This window comes from Malaclemys terrapin, chromosome 7 (genome assembly GCF_027887155.1).
Source record: "Malaclemys terrapin pileata isolate rMalTer1 chromosome 7, rMalTer1.hap1, whole genome shotgun sequence".
In the NCBI taxonomy this organism is placed as follows: Eukaryota; Metazoa; Chordata; order Testudines; family Emydidae; genus Malaclemys; species Malaclemys terrapin.
The window spans coordinates 66,389,014-66,403,554 of NC_071511.1; the positions used below are offsets into that span (position 1 = coordinate 66,389,014).

The following is a 14,541-nucleotide window of genomic DNA, read 5'->3' on the forward strand; positions in this document are numbered from 1 at the left end:
AGGAACTTTAAAAAAAGTCTGTCTATGATACTTAAAGGGTGCTTGATCAAATACTTAATGTTTTCTGAAAATAGTCAGTTTCAAGCAATTTATGTCAATGGGGTTCCTTTAACGTTCCCAGAAAGATCAAAATTCATCCAAGACTGTTTAGAAGAAACAATCATATTAAATAATACTGGCCAGAAACAGAACCCATGGGAAAATTAGGCTGAGCGAGCATCTGTCACATCCAAGCAGATTCTCAGAAGGGGAAGGCCAGATCAGGACAGATAAATTCTTTAGCAATGACAATATTATAACTCTTATCCTTCCACTTGTACATAGCAAGAACAAAACATGCCCCTTTTAGAGAGACTATTCTTTATAAAGGACAGTCACCTCAACTTGACCCTCAATGTAAGAAGAGCCAACATTAAACATTAATAATCCACATCACTGAAGCACTAGAAGTAGCTGAGTTTAAACATTAATCAAAAGAATAACTACATCCCACTCATATAAATCACCAGTTCTCAGAAAGACACTGTACAAATATGCAAACAAAGAAGATCCTGAACCAATCTCTGGCTCAATACAGCATTTTGCTTTCTCCTGAAATTCTGGAACTAACAGTTAAAGGACACTATATTCTTGTCACTCATACTGAGCATTCAAAGAAGCTTTTGACCCCTTCATGCCATGATGGAAATTTCCTGTTGTCCCTTAGCATCTCTGCTTTTAATAGTCCTCCTCCACAAAAGAAATCATTTCCCTAGAGACTTTTTAATATAAGTCTTGCTAACCAAACTAATTTGAAAGAGAAGATATTTGTATGTAAATTGGATTCAAGATATCAAAACTGAACACACTAGAAACTGGATTCTTCCATTTATCTGTAGAAAAGGTAAAATGTGGGTAACAATGAAAGCCTCATCTTGCCAACATGCCTCAACCCTGATCTGAGGGGTACCACTCTTTGGGTGAAAGGGAAGTTCATTACCCATGCTCATTCATTTCTTGGCTTTCCTGCTGAGATTTCCAAGAACATGGCAGTTGGTGCTATTGTGTTTGTGATGTTGACTCTTGTCCATATCACAACTGGATTTTTGGTCATTCTCTACTAACCTGGGAATAATATGTAGGGAAGAACTAGAGACAAAAAGCTTCAGATCCCATTAGCAATCTCCATGCACCACCTAGCCCTTAAAGAAATAAGGCATGATATTCAAATTATAGTTGAAGATGAAACCCTTAGCCTTTTGTTATTTGCAATATAAAACTCCAGTAATTCAAGTAGCATGTTTACAAACATTCATACGTAGTTGATTGTGTGTGTGTGTGTGTAAACAAACAATTGAACTTCAAATTATAAATATAGTTACCAAATAAGTATTAATTGCTTAGTTTGCATCTTGCTGTATCACAACAACTGAGGTGGTGTCACATGATGAAATACAGTCCATACATGAAACATTGCAAAGGAAACAGAAACCGATTGTGCACATTTCTCAAAGCTGTATAATCGCAAGTTTTGTAATGTGTTTTTCTTTTTTTTTTTTTTTAAATTATTTCTTCATTGAAAGGTCCTGTGACATTACCCAGGGTACAGTCTGGACTGTTGAGCAGCTGTGTCCTCTCAATTCTCCAACCTTTTACACTGCTTCACTGTGAGACCAACCACTCCTGGTCTGTTCACACACAGCCTCTAGCATGTAACTTACTCAAAGCTGAATTATATGAGTGCTATAGCCAGCCACTCCTGAATTAAACTGCAGAGCAACAGCAGCAAATTCCCAGTCCCAGACTTGTCCCCAGAAATGTGTATCTTGTACTGCTCAGCTCTCTCCTTCTGGGCAGTACAAGTTTATGGAAAGTCCTTCATTTTATTACTAGAAAATAATATGCACAAATCCGGTTATCTCAAATGGAGGTTCCCAAACACTTCAATCTAAACACACTGATTTTGATAAAACAATAAGACAAGTTTATTAACTACAGAAAGAGATTAATTGATGGGGGGAGGGAGAGCTCAGTGGTTTGAGCATTGGCCTGCTAAACCCAGGGTTGTGAGTTCAGTCCTTGAGGGGGCCACTTAGGGATCTGGGGCAAAATCAGTACTTGGTCCTGCTAGTGAAGGCAGGGGGCTGGACTTGATGACCTTTCAAGGTCCCTTCCAGTTCTAGGAGATAGGATATCTCCATTAATCTAATCTAAAAATCTGATTACACATAATGAGGCATAATAGTCAGAATTGGTTACAAAGAAGTAAAAATGCAAACAACATCTAACTTAACAAGCTAAATGAATTCAAAGCTAAAGTTTCTCTCACCACATCCTTTCGCAGTCTTACTGGCTGGATGACATTCATCCAGGACCTCTCCTCCAGTCTAATGCTCCTTTCCTTGTCCTTCAGGCATTGTGGATGCCATGAGCAGAGAGAAAGGGAGGAATATTTTGGGGGCATCTGTCCCCCTTCCTTATGGTTCTCTTTTCCCTTTGAAGAGCATATCCAGCAAATTATGAGTTTTCAAATGATACCTCACAAGGCATACTTTATACAAAATTTATCATAATCTTGTAAAAAAAGGGTGAAAATGTAGACTTGCGCAGGTCCATCTTGAGATCACCTTTGACAAACTTCAGTCTTATTTGCAAGTGATTGGTGGATTCTAACATTTCAGAAAATAAAGCCACATGTGCACCTGACACATGGAAGCTACTTGTGTTAATGGTCAACTGTATATTATAATTTTCTTTTTAAAAAAGGTATATATTGTATTTTAAAAATAACTTTTCTTTCCAGAACTGGGTCATTCTGCTCTTTCTAGTGAAGCACCACCAATAAAGCCACCTTGGTGCTAGAAAGACACAATGCAAGTGATTTGGAGGATGGGATTTAAAGATAATTATTTTTGTCAGGTGAACTGCTGTTTCATAAGTCCAACATTTCCATACTAGGCTGTATATCTACACTATGGGGGGGAGGAAGATGGTCAATTTAAGATACGCAAATTCAGCTACGTGAATAGCGTAGCTGAATTCGACGTATCGCAGCTGACTTACCCCGCTGTAGGGACGGCGGCAAAATCGACCTCTGCGGCTTCCCGTCAACGGTGCTTACTCCCACCTCCGCTGGTGGAGTAAGAGCGTCGATTCGGGGATCGATTGTCGCATCCCAACGGGACGCGATAAATCGATCCCCGAGAGGTCGATTTCTACCCGCTGATTCAGGCGGGTAGTGTAGACCCAGCCTAAGTCTATGTGTTGGCACCCAAATAAGTGGCCCACATTTCAGCAGTGCTAAGCATCCATATCTTCTCTTGCACTCTAAGTTCTGAGCTAAGTTGTTGCATCCAATGAGAGTTGTAAATGCTCAGAAATCTCTGGGGAAAAAAATCGCTGTGGCGATCGATGCACCGGTCTAGCGAAGACCCGCTAAAATCAACCACAGATTGCTCTCTGGTCGACTCCAGTACTCCACCAAAACAAGAAGCATAAGGTAACTCAACAGGAGAGTTTCTCCCATTGACCAAGTGCGGTGTAGACACTGCAGTAAGTTGACCTAAGCTACATCGACTCCAGCTATGTTATTCATGTAGCCGGAGTTGCATAACTTAGGCCGACTTACCCCCATAGCATAGAACAGGCCTTAGTCAACAATTATTTCTTCTTATAATAATTATAGTTATCAGGATAATTCTTAGTCATATGTCCTTATATTTATCATGATTGCCTAACAGTACTGAAAAATACATAAGGTGGGAATGAACGTTGTCAGGAATTGTGCAAAGGGTCAGTTTGTAAATTATGAAAATATAGAGGACAAACATCGAACAAGCTTAATTCTAAATTTTATGTAGATTATTCAGCATCAATCTGGTTTGCAGCGATCTGTAGACTTTGTAGGATTATATTTTTGTTGATAAGTGTCAAGTAAACGTTGATTTCACCATACACACAATTTATATCAAATGGAAACTCTGAAGAGTGACTGCTATCAAAAATGTTCAAAACCTCATGAATATCTTTTTTATTATGTGTTTGTACAGTGCCTAGCACAGTTGGGTCCTGGTCTATGATAAACTCCTAGCTGCTACTGCAATAAAAATGAAGAAAAAGAGTTTTGCATTTCATTTTTTCTACACTGTGGATTGTTGACTCTCTTGCCTTTTGTTGTATAATAGAAACAATTTCATGGTACTGGAGTTCACTCACAATTAACATCTCTTGTTCTTAACAAATGGCCCTGCTTCTCTTTGGCACTTAATTACCTGTAAAGGCTGCATATTGCATCGTGTACTTTTCTGGCATGAACAGTGGACCTTCATTATAACAACAGTAGTTACCACTGAGCCTTGGTTATGGACAGTGTGTTCAAAACTTGGTGCAATACATTGCAGAAAATTAACAATTATAGCCATGGAGTGACCAGGCACCTTTTTTGGAACATTACTTCTTGGCTAAACAAACAAGTGGGTGCACTGCAGTAACTAATACAAATACAGTGAAGATCAAATTGGCTTCATCTGGCCTTATAAAGGATTGGAAATCCTATTTGGTGCCAAATCAATATAAAAGATGATGATTCAGTCCTTTAAAGTTATACACTTAGTCATTGTCCAAGGATTGGGGTAGGAACAGTGTGTCACTTTTATGGTTTATGGGGATCAACGTGAAATAAATGTAAAGTTTTAAGTAATTTGAAAGTACTGGCCCAGCAAGGATTCATTTACATATAACCTAAAAGTTTCTATACACTGAATATGACAAATTATACCTAGTGTATCTCAAATGAACTACTGTACGGTTAGTGAGATTATAGGCTGATGCTAGGAATTAACTTTATGGTGAGCAATCCAACTGGATTTGCTCAGCAATGGACAGCATTCATCAGCTCAAAGGTGAAATGATTTGTGGCAAGAGGGTCACAGACAAAAGCCATTGCAGCACTAACTGAACTAGTAGAATTGACAAAGGTAATGCAAGGAGACTGAATGCAGGGGACTGTGGCAAATCTAGACAGGATGTGGAGTGATACCTGTACCATTTGCATGGAATGGTTTTCATATAAATAAATTATTATTATTTTTGTAGTGTGATAGGTATAAATAGTGTTCTACAAACATGTGAAGGGTTTGTAACTACCTTGGAACTGGGAGGGAAATGTCTCCTATCAACAGACACAATGTAACTGGATTCAAGTACAAGTGTGGAAGTAGGGGAAGTTTCAGAGGGAAGACTATCAGCATTTTACTACTAGGAGTAGGATGTGAATTAAGGAAGAATGTGAAGGAGATGGAGGCTCCTTCAAACATGGAGGGTGGTGCAAACATTTCTTTGATGCACATGTTCAATATATCAAAAAAGAACTAGGTACATTTATGGAGGATAGGTCCATCAATGGCCATTAGCTAGGATGGACAGGGATGGTGTCCCTAGCCTCTGTTTGTCCAAAGCTGGGAATGGGCGACAGGAAATAGATCACTTGATTATCTGTTCCATTCATTCCCTCTGGGGCACCTGGCATTGCCCACTGTCGAAAGACAGGATACTGGGCTAGATGAACCTTTGGTCTGACCCAGTATGGACATTCTTATCTTTGCAATTAATATTACTGAGATATTTCCTATATAATCACAATCTCAGCATAGGAAATACCAAGATGTTTGTATCTACTTAGCAAGGAAAAGCTTATAAAAGTTTTAATGATGGCCACTGTCACAGCCATTTTGAGCAACAATAACATAATTTGTCGCAACACAGTAGAGGGCCCGATGTCAGCATTTTAATGCATCCTTGCTATATCTAATCTTGCAACTGTGAAAAAAATACAGCACAATATTCATCCTGGCCTCAAAAAGAAAACAAAATATGGGCCAGAGAGCACTTGGTGTAGGTGCAATCAGGCAAAGAATAACTTTATTATAGATGAAGATACTCTTCATAGGGTGACTGGGAAGCACAAAGCCTATGCACCACTTAAGTCCCACTTAAATCTTCAAAATAGCCAACACAAATACTATAATACCAATTAAATCCTATCTGCCTACAGGTAAATTTCATCCCACCTACAGAAGGGAGTCCAGACATAGTAGATGGCTATGAGCAGAGAAAATGGTGACAGGTAGATACAAGGATGGGCACTAAAGTGGAAAAGAAACTGGCACACAGAATGGGAGAATTAGCCAAAACCTTTATATAAAATGCACCAGAATGTTCATCTTCCTAAAAATATAACAAATGAATCCAAAGTAGAATTGTGTGAAGCTTGCTAATGAAAAAATATTAGGGTATTCTAATGCTCTAGTGTTCATAACACTGCATTGAAACTACTGTAAAGCTGTAGTGTTTCAGTGCATAATCTTATATTACTTTCATGGGATTCACATTGTCTGATATTGGGTTTGAGTTTTGGATTTAGAAAAAAATAAAATTCAAAGCAAAATTCAAACGAAATTGCCAAGTTTCACCTGATTTAGGATCAAACTTTCATATAGTGTGGTGTTTTGTTTTTCTGTTTATCAAAGCTGTAAATTGAGTAAGGTTCACCAGCAGGTTTTGGGCTCTGAAGAAAGGCGATGTGTAAAGAAAGAAAATTCTTCTGGTTACAAACACTAGACTCACAGTCAGAAAATCTGGTTTCATTTCTTGGCACTACCACTTAATTCCATGGCTCATTTTCCATCTCTAAAATGGGGATAAAAGTCCTCTCCCCCGCCCTTTGTGTGTCTTGTCTATTTAGACTGTAAATTCTCTGGCATAACAACTGTCTTAATATGTAGTAGTCACTATAGCAAGTCACATGAGATGCAAAAGATCTCTTTACAGCCACAGTAGCCAGGGGAATAAATGAGTCCATGGACATTGCCTGCAATGACACCAATTAAAAGCATTTGCTAATGAATTATTCCAAAAGAATGAGCTGGCCTCATTAATGACACTTCTCTCCTGGGACAGTCACACAGGATATTCCTTGAGTGGAATCTCTTGGTTAGACTCACTGGATTCTAATTTAGTGCCTAACAACAAATAACCATATGAATCCACAGAATTCAACAAGAAGCCAGGTTCTTCTTTTGGTGTTTAAAATTGCACAGAGAATCATAGACTTTAAGGTCAGAAGGGACCATTATGATCATCTGGTTTGACCTCCTGCACAACACAGGCCACAGAATCTCACCCACCCACTCCTGTAACAAACCTCTAACCTATGTCTGAGTTATTTAAGTCCTCAAATCATGGTTTAAAGACCTCAAGGTGCAGAGAATCCTTCAGATCCTCCATACACATTGCAGTGTGTATGAGGACAAGGGAGGGGTGACCTGTTTCCTCCCCACCTCACCCCACTACTTCCCCTCATGGAGGATCTGGTGAGGCAGTTTTCTTTAAAAAGAGTCCAATAAAATTTAATATAAGTTTGTCTCATCAACACAGCCTGTTTGGACTTCTTCATGGGAGAAACAAACTTAAATAGGGAAATTCCCCAATCACTCAGAGTCCCACAAATCTGTCTGAGGGCATGGTTCTTACCTCAGACTGGGTGAGCGAAAAATGTTCCTTCACAGAATCTTTCTTAATAGCTTGCTGCTGCTTTGCCAAAGCCTACTCCTTTGCAGCTTCTCAAAGTTAGTCCCCTTCTCCCCCCCCCCACCCCTTTTATAAGCAATCAGCTTCTTATGGTTCCCTCCCTGTGCCAGGTGTCTCTGGTTGACTCATTTAGCAGGCCTGCTCCTGCTGACCTCCAAGTCTCTAGCAGGGCAGCTCCCTCACTCTCATTCCTTCACTCTCTCACAAAGTACATTCTAAAAAAGCTCTTAGTACCCATGCAAGCTTGGTTTCCAGTTCATATTACTACTGAACAAGGAACAAAGTTTCGCTTTACTTTAAATAATAAACAAAAAGCCAAACTGTCATGAAACCAAGAGACTCAGGCTCTAATGGACCTCAAGCCAGTGAATCCCAAAGATGAAGAACTAGTGTGTACCTCAGACTGAACTTATCCCAGTCAATTCCACTAGATATCAGTGTCTTTTTATATGGCAACAGCTAGATAGAGGTGTACAGTTTTTACTTAAATGTGTTACAGAAAAGCGAGACAAGAGGTGGCTGGGGAAATTTCTAGACAGAAGCTCTGCAGTGAAGCACAGGATGAGAAAGTAGCTTTAGGATTAATGTTGGTTTCTTTTTTCTAATAAAATTCCTTGGTCTAGGTAAGAAGAATGCAACTTTTGTGATTCTTTACCATTGTCACATGACACTATCTGCAGTAACCATGTTCCAGAAAATACAGAACTGCAAGAATAATGAACCTAGCAAGTTACTAAAAGTGTTTTAAATTGAATTCTCATATGATTCAAAACTTGCATTCATAATCAATATAGCATCAACCCCTGACAGGTGCTGAGCACCAGCACCTCAACTCCCATTGGCTTTAGTAGCAGTTACAGGTGATCAGCACCAACAAAGGTGGTGTTTACAACAGCTAAAACTGAGCCCCCTTATAGCCTGTGCCAGGCTAGGAGGAAGCAGCACAAAAAGGATTTTGGAATGAGGAGGGCAAGATAGGATATTTACTGGTATTTTTAGTAACTTATGGCAGTTTCAAGGGAAAGTCGTGGCAGAAGGCAGCACTTTTTAAGTATATTAAGCAAAAATATTACTTTGGAAAAGCAACCAGAAATAGAAGATGAAATTTTCTGTGTTTCAAGGCTGGCCTCAACACAGATGTTATCCCATGTCACCTGTCTAGTGAACAAAATATTTTAGCAGTATCTAAGAGTTGATAGTATTTGTGCAACCTATCAGACTCTCACAACCGGGTTGTATATAGAGCTTTTTTAGAAAACTGATAAGATCATATTCTCCCACACAGAAGCACCTAACAGTTTTGAGACCTTTCTTGATGCACAAGGAGAGGTTTTATGAGAAAAAAAGACAGAGCTGACCATAGGGAGCAATTCATGTGTATGCACCATATCTAAAAAGAGAAAAAGCTGATTCTGGCTGTTTTCAGCTTAGTAGGCAACAGCGGTGGACAAGCTTGTATCCTCAGCAAGACCTTATATGTACATGTAAATAAATTTCACCATTCATGATGTCACTGCTATTCTTGGATCCAGCTGTTTTGCTCTCATTGCCAAATGGCACTTTTATATATGATTCTAATTAAGGAAGTGCATGATAATGTGAAAATGTAGCCATTTAGCAAGACTTGCAATATTGTCTTTCAATTTAAAAAACAGCATCAATATAAACCACTACAATCTGTGCCAGTAAATACAAAGCAAATTAAATGACTTATCTGTTGCATCCTCTCTCCTATTCTTGTCCTGTCATTGATCATAATTTGAAAGTCTAAATGGGGACTCGATTTTGTAGCCAAGGGACTCCATTAAAGAAGTTGCTCTCATGAGAAAATGGCTACAGGAACAGGCCTTTAGAATGTAAGCTCCTTGGGACAAGGGTTGATCTATGTCAGTAAGACGCTCTGCATACCTATGCCTATATGTAAATGACAGCTCTAGGTTGCACTATATGTATGGATTTGTGCATTAAGTGGAGCCAACCTTAGGATGAGACAGGCCCCAAGAAAGGGTATTAACTCATGTAATGAATTGCGTCCCTTTCACTTTGATTGCAGGAAGGATAAATCAGGTGAGCCCACAAGTTACAAAATCCATGGAGGACTGCAGAGTCTTCAGCAAGTACTTTTGTTGTTTGCAACTCGGGTTGACCCTGGCTCCAAGATGTTATTTCCACCTTTGTGGAAGCTTATTTGTTATAGTGGGTAGAGTTTCATACATCTACTGTAACATCTACTATACCCTATTGGTAGTGCACTCTGTGAAAATAGTAAGGGTTGGGTAGGTGAAGGTGGGGAGGGAAAATGAGGAATGAAATAAGGAAATCACCATTAATTTTGACACCAACAAAACACAGAATATGCTATGTTGCATATATAAGTATTGAAAACAAGACTTGACTAATAACATACTAGTACTATTTGAAAGGCAAATACAGGCTAGCAGGGAGGGGGAACTACCTACAAAAAGCATGGACTAAACACAACATTGCCAAATATTTGGCATGATTGCTCTCTGTTCTATTACAGTATGTTCAGCAGACTCTATGGAACCAGCTAAGGGACATAGGAAGAGAACCTACGTTCACCTAACAGTAAAGGATGATTTCATTAATATCTTACCTTGAAGAACTAAGCATAAACAATTTTAAAGGGAAATGAATGGGAAAAGAAGCAGCATTAGAATACATTAAGTTATTTTATACTAAAGCAGATTGTATTTGACCCCTTTTCCTTTCCAATTTAAAGCTCTGGTTTTACGCAATTTAAAAATACATCAAGAGATGATGTGAAACTCTGCTAATTTTTCTTAGTAAAAATGTTGCATTTTTATGATTATACCAGAAGATTAAAATAATTGTGCTGGTTACATTTTTGGCATCGCCTTTAGGAACAGGTTACTTCAAAGATGACAGGATTTACACATTTAAATTGAGTTCAGAGTGTTTAAAAGTTCTGATGTCCAGATTAACTGAGTCTTACTGATGCAATTCAGCAAACTGGGGGAGAGGGGTGTGTGGAACTGTGATCATCTGACATGGGAGCTTTTGGATGAGACTAAATTTGATTAGTAAGGATCCTAAACAGTCAAGCCATTTTCCTATTCATTATTTTCTCAGTTTATGAACCAAATTCTGCCCTTAGTTGCAAACATGCATCACTGGCATCAATATGCATCCAATGAAGTAGGCTGTAGCCCACGAAAGCTTATGCTCAAACAAATTCATTAATCTCTAAGGTGCCATAAGTACTCCTGTTCTTTTGGCATCAATATGAGTTACACACATTTATTGCAAGGAAGAATATGGTCCTACACACACTATGGTTTTGTGGGACAATAAGCAGGTGGGAAGAGGAAGCATTGAGTGGAGTAAGGAATAAGGTTCCATCTACTTCTAGCAAGAATGAAGTGCCTTGTGATTCTCTTTGTAAAGAGCCTTTTTTTATATAGAGTGAATGGAGCAGCTGCTATCTGCTCAGGAAAGGGAATCAATGACTCAGCTCTGGTCACTATCACCCAACTGATCACAATTGCATGGGGCATACAGTTGCCTCCCTTCTAGACAGTAGCATCAATGACAGGGAGCTGGGTATGTCTGTTTGCATACTGAGAAATTGCAAAATCTGTGACAGAAGAAATTCACAGTAATAAACAAACAGCAGGGGATGTCTTGTTTACTAATGAAGGCAAAGGATAGTTCTGGGATATCTTGGAGTGCAAAGCAACACACTGGATGCTTCACCTATGACAGCATGCATGTCTCATGAAAAGAGGGTTACAGCCAGCCTAGCTGTAAACAGAGTCCTGCAAATCTGGGGATATCTGCTTTATATCCACGGACCATGTTTGCGGATTGTGGATGGATACGGATCCAAATTTTGTATCCACACAGGGCTCTAGCTGTGAAGCACTGCAAGAATTTGGGTGAGCAATACTCTACAAAACACGAGAGTATCTTGTTAATTAAGCCTAGGGTCTAGAATGCATGTACAAAATAAAATCATCACGTAACTGTTGTTTTCAATACATCTACTTGCTATGATTTCAATCTTTGTGCTATGTTCAATAAACATAGATAAATTTATAGTGAAATTGAGCAAGTGCTGTGTGTTTACTGGAGCAGTGATCTGAGGAGGTACTGGTAAGCTGGGGTGTAGCGTTTTTTCAGATGCGGAAAATCTGTGAGTTCTGTGCTAGTCCAGTGGACTAAGGACTGGACACTCTTTGGAGACAGTCAGAGGGATCCAGGGTTGGAGCGTGCCAATTACTAATCTTCAGAGTGACAGCAGGGCCTACGCAGCCTCGAAGGGGAGTGCTTGTGTTGCCAGGGGCTGGTGGAGGTGGGGAGCTGACCCAGGGCAGTCACAGACAAGGCTTCCTCACACTAAGGACAAGTAATAGTGAGATGCCTCACAGCCTGGGGTACCCCTGGGAAGCGTCACACCTTCCCACAGTTAATACCCTAAAGCATGAGGTTTACTTGCCCTCATGTTAGAATATCAGTGGTCAAATTTAGCCAGCTTTTGTGACATTTGGTTATAGCATTTACTCCGATATTACCTTGAGTTTCTGTAATAGGCCTACAAATGTTTAGAGTTAGTTTTAAAAAAAAAAGTGCAGTGGTTACTGAGTCATTCGGAAACTAGGAAATGTACCTGATTTTCTGCTGCCCTGCACCATTTTCTACCAGTGTAAACTCAGTGTGAAGCAGATGAAATGTGCTAACATATCTGAATAAAAGAGTTTTTGACAGGGGCAAATGGTTCAAGGCAATGGGAAGGCACAATGTGTTTAACACCATATTTTATTGAAAGTTTGCAACCTCATTTAGCTGCTGATTGACTAGTCTGATCATTATTCACAGGGGCAGACGTGTGATAAACACAAAATGAAGATTAGCCTTGTGCAAGGTAACAGAGTAGACCCATTTGGGTTGCTTTTTTTACATGTATATCAGCCTTTACAGTTCCCCTAGAGTTTTTATATCAACCATTGGTTCAAATGCACATTTCTAGTATGTTACTGGCGCTTTTCACTATTTGAACAGAAGTAGAGTTTTCACAATGTAAACTCTGAATTACTTTCACTACACACAGTACTGGAGATCTGCATTTAGGTGTCTTAATAGACTGATATTTCACTCCCTATGGTGCCACATTGCTGTAATGGACATCGTATCAGCTTCTTAATGCAGCAAGTTAATTCAGAACTTTTCACTGCAGGATGCTGACTGTGGAGTTTCTAGATCCGAATTAAGCAAGTAATGGTTACTTTCCTCAGTAAGAGATAGAAGAAACCCCCTTAAAATAATGCAGTAATAGAAAGCCTGTTGGTTTGAGGTAGCTGGAAACTGCAATTCTGAGTTTAATATTAGCTGAGTTAATTGATGAGAGACAACTTGCAGCTCAACTGCTCTGCTATCCTCAGTAGGTGAGAAATAGCAATAAAACTGTAATACTACACAGATTAGGTGGCCTATATAAACACCCCAACAAATCTCCCCATTAAGTCCGAGTTTCTCTCAGCTGGAGGGGAAAAACAAACAGACTTATAGAGATCCATTGCCTAGAATTAACTCAGCAGACAAGACTCAAGAAATACTACAGTATTGTACTTTTTCACAACAGACGAGGGGCTCCGGGGAGAGGGGGTGCAGCCACTGCAGTCAGAATTTAATTGGGCTGAAATTTAAAAACAGGAGTAACAGTTTCATCTACCCATGTCACTCTTGTTTATTTGACCCTTTCAATGGAGCATTGTATGGTTCATATAAGTATTGCCAGGGCTTTTCAGTAAAGTTTTTCTATATAAGGATACTTTATTTTTACTTTCAGACCAGCCCCTGCTTATAGGGTGACACAATAAGGAGAATTTAGCTAGGATGAGAAGCTTATAAAAACTCTAGCTGAATTGTCAAAAGTCCAAGGGCTTGCCTTCACTGCATTGTTACCTCAAGGTATAACTTGAGTGTTGTCCTTTACCCAACTCCTGTCTACACACAAAAATCCCTAGCTCAAGTCAAGTAGTACTTTAAACTTGAGTTAACTGGCCTGTGAGAAATGGGGATGGGAAGAGAAAATGAGGTCTCAAGCTAACTGTTGCTGATGCTCCAGTTAATAATGCACTAAGGATGCTGCAGCTTGAATTACAACAACTCCTCCACTAATAATCCAATCATGCTGTGCTGCTCATCAAATCACTCTGTGTAGCTGAAGCATTATTCTGCAGTGTGGTTGCTCTTACTTTTGCTAAGCTAATTCAAGTGAAGTAACTCAAGTGTGCTAACTGTTGCAGCGAAAACAAGCCCAAAGTTAGGTGGTAAACTGTGTGCCTAGTCTTAGTGCCGTAAAATGCCACTCATGCCCTAGTGGATTACCCTCCCTAATGGATATTCCACTGAATAACATTCTATTAACTTCCTTGCAATTGCCTTCTTACCAGGGTTGTGGCTCATGCGAGGCCATTGATCTAGGTAATCTTACACTCGCACCACACCTATGTTGGCCTTGCTACACAAAGACCTACTGAAATAAGTATCAAAGGGGAGGATATAAAATTAGGTTACGTTAACCTGTGTCAAGACATCATGACTGTTATGTTTACATTGATATGTCATGATGATGCATGGTCATGATGAAACCCTGACCTCTCCCAATTGAAACATCACCACATGACCACATTTTGTTTATCCCTCCAAAAATTTTGAAATGTTTCTCACGTCCTACAAGATCAGTTGCATGGCCTTGGACACGTCAATCAAACTCAGAATTTGATAACAATGCTAGATATAATTATGGTATGTATTACATAGAGTCTTTTGATGAGTTTTCAAAGGAATTCCTGGAATTCTTAAATATACACATTCTTTGTCCTGTAAGCCTATGGCTTCTCAAGTCCAATTCCCTTCCCTACATCCTCTATTTTATTTTTGTCCTTGAAGAATACTTAAAGTAATGTTTCTTGCAGTATGCATACTCTA

The 14,541-nt window shown here is 39.3% G+C and overlaps 1 protein-coding gene across 6 annotated transcripts in view; it reads right to left on the reverse strand.

The window, feature by feature from the left end:
* Positions 1 to 14,541, reverse strand: part of KCNMA1 (potassium calcium-activated channel subfamily M alpha 1) — an 879,212-nt gene that overhangs the window by 398,664 nt on the left and 466,007 nt on the right. The window lies entirely within an intron of this gene.